The following is a 2,822-nucleotide window of genomic DNA, read 5'->3' on the forward strand; positions in this document are numbered from 1 at the left end:
TTTATTCACAAATTCTGTATTTTATGGCTGCACGAGGCTCACGTTTATGCAGGATCCAATGAGAAGAACCTTTGGTAGGAAGTCAGGCTGCCTGAATTCTGCTCCCGGTTGCCTCAGGCAAATCCCTTACCCAGCGAGAGCCTTCACTTCCTCGCCTGTGTAATGGGGGAAACAATTATAGCTACATCTCTGGATGGGGAGTGCAGGGGGAAAATAGTAGGAGATGCCTGAGTGGACATGATTCTTTTTCTACTATTGAAAAGTCCAAACACGATAGCAGAGAAAATAATATGAGCAGACTCTCATATACCCGTCACCTCACTTTAACAATGATCAGCCCGTGGCCAATCTAATTTTTATCTAGATCGAACCCAACACTACCTCATATATTTTGAAACAAATCTCAGACGTCATGTCATTTCTTCTGTGAACAATTCAATGGATGTCTCTAAAAGATGAAGACTTTTTTTTTTTACAGCATAACCACAATATGCTTCTCATAACCACCTAAAATTTTTTTTAGTAAAATTAGCTTTCAAAGAGTGGAGAAAGGGCTTTAATAACTCAGACCAGCTGGCTCCCCTGTGCCTCGTGCTCAGAGTTGACGAATATCAATAAGGGAAAAGGTAGACGGGGTGCCTGGGAGGCTCAGTTGGTTAAGCGTCCGACTTCGGCTCAGGTCATGATCTCACGGTTCATGAGTTCGAGCCCCACATAGGGCTCTGTGCTGACAGCTCAGAGCCTGGAGCCTGCTTCGGATTCTGTGTCTCCCTCTCTCTGCTCCTCCCCTGCTTACGCTCTGTCTCTCTCTCTCTCTCAAAAATAAATAAACATTAAAACAAATTTTTTTTAATAAGGGAAAAGATAGAATGGGCAGGAAATGATAAAGTCTCCTCTTCTATTCCTGTCTTAAATTCTCAGTTCACCTCCAGACACTCCCTTCCACTCATTAGGTCCATTAAAAAATGGCCTGAGAGGGGACCCTGGAGGTCTAGAGCTGGTGGAGGCTGCCAGAAGGGGCCCATGGAAAACACTGCAAACCTCATTTTGGAGTAAAATAGTTGTTGAGCCAGAAAGAATCTGAGCAGAGGACCTGCCTGACCATCCTCCAGCATCAGATTTCATCCTTGGCTTGCCAGGCACAGACTTCACAATGTCTGAAGTCTCCTTGGAGCTACCGATCTCCAAAGACATGCAGATATGTACACGTAACAGCGTCCTCCTACAGAAACCCAAAAGAAGATACGGACAGAGGCACAGGCAAATCCATGCACAGGCCATGTACAAACACATGCAAATGCTCAGAGACAGATGCAAATGTCCAAGTACATATCAGCGGACTTAACCACATGGGAAAACGCTGAGACACAAATCCAAACGCTCAGACATGTGTGAATATGCAGGGATACAAACTAAGCCCTGGTACAAAAATACAGAAAGTCAAATACAAAAGCCGGGATGCATGCAAATACACGTTGGCCTGCTTTTATTCAAGACCAGTTAACATGGCCAAGGTCCGTTCTAGCTGGCGCCGTCCCTCTCATCCCATCAAACGGGTCACGTAGCAGCCAAAGCTACAATCTGTGTCATGTTCACGTAGACACGTCCCTGAGATAAGTCATCCCAAGGTCTTCCCACTGCCCCTGACAGCACAAGTTCTCTATCGCCCAGTCCTCTCTCCTCAAAAGACAAGACTGAGAGTACTGTGTGTCCATATGAACGTACGTCTCTTGTCCTAAGAAGTCAGCTCAGTAAGAAGGGGAAGGACACGGGCCATATACAGACTTTAAGCTCAGACTGACAAAGGAACATTGTTTTGCCTATGCTGTATTATAGGTATAGGTTGGACTGATTTTTCACTGAATTGGTTAACCCAGGTGGGTGTTGTGGCATCTTCTAGACATGACCGGAGAGTGCTTTCTCAAGGGCCTGAGTGAGGCTGTGTGAATTGTCATTGTCTGACTTTGACTCTTTTGAGTGAACTTGCCAATCCATTCAAAGAAAAAAGGTGACGCTGCTCAATGGATCAGATGGTGGTTGACTAGGCCTTGCATGGCCACAGAGTGATTCTGAATCAAAAGGGATGGCCACGGGGCATCTGGATGGCTCACTCGGTTAAGCGTCTGACTTTGGTTCGGGTCATGAGCTTATGATTTGTGGGTTCAAGCCCTGCATCCAGCTCTATGCTGATAGTGCAGAGCCTGGAGCCTGCTTTGGATTCTGTCTCTCCCTCTCGCTCTCTGCCCCTCTCTTGTTTGTCCTCTCTCTCTCTCTCTCTCTCTCTCTCTCAAAAATGAATAGATATACTTAAGGAGGGGGGGGGAATAGATGGCCAGAATCTGACAATTTAAAAATAAAATCCATCAATTAAGTGGGGATAGACCAGTGGGGCTCTGTGGCACCAAGTTCACCAAAACCAGTCAACTGACTAAAATATTGTCATTTCAACCAATTTTGGTGAGGCGCAGGAGCAGCCACAGCCTCTGAGTCAGGGGACCCAAATACGTTTGCGTCGAAAGTTGAATCTACACTGGCATTTTGGCTAGGGAACGGGCTGTGTACGTTGACTGTACGATTTTGGAAGGATAAGGCGGTGATGCAGGGCTGTGTGTGTGACTGGATGAGGACATGTATCTGGAACTGTGCCCACTTACAATGACATGAAAGTAAACATTGTGTAGTGTAAGCAGGGCTTTCCCTTTCCCGGGACTCACAAGATGGGACCTTTGGGCTCATGTGGAAACTGAGGCTTAGAGAGTTTTAAATGTCCGAGATCTCCCGGCAAATCAAATCAATGGCTGAGACATACTTAGACACTGTAT

Source organism: Acinonyx jubatus, chromosome B4 (assembly GCF_027475565.1).
Source record: "Acinonyx jubatus isolate Ajub_Pintada_27869175 chromosome B4, VMU_Ajub_asm_v1.0, whole genome shotgun sequence".
Lineage (NCBI taxonomy): Eukaryota > Metazoa > Chordata > Mammalia > Carnivora > Felidae > Acinonyx > Acinonyx jubatus.